The sequence below is a fragment of the Phalaenopsis equestris genome, unplaced genomic scaffold (assembly GCF_001263595.1).
Source record: "Phalaenopsis equestris unplaced genomic scaffold, ASM126359v1 Scaffold000121, whole genome shotgun sequence".
Taxonomy (NCBI): domain Eukaryota; kingdom Viridiplantae; phylum Streptophyta; class Magnoliopsida; order Asparagales; family Orchidaceae; genus Phalaenopsis; species Phalaenopsis equestris.
The window spans coordinates 663,536-663,788 of NW_018164563.1; positions in this window are offsets into that span (position 1 = coordinate 663,536).

Sequence of the window (253 nt, forward strand, 5' to 3'; positions counted from 1 at the left end):
TTGATCCCCAATAACGTCTGAAGTCCGCTTTGCTGGGCACTTACTGAATTCCGAGAGCTGTCGCTGCGTGCTTCTGTCGCAGCGTGCGCTAGCTGTCGCGAAAATCCTCCTCCTTCGCGAGATCTGACCCTTTGCAGACCAAATTACCCGCCTTCCTCTGCTCCTTCGCGGACAGTTCCTTCTCCGTCTCGCCGAACCGCACAACCTGCGGTGCTAATCCAGTCGATCAAAGCTTTCACTGCTCACTGAATCT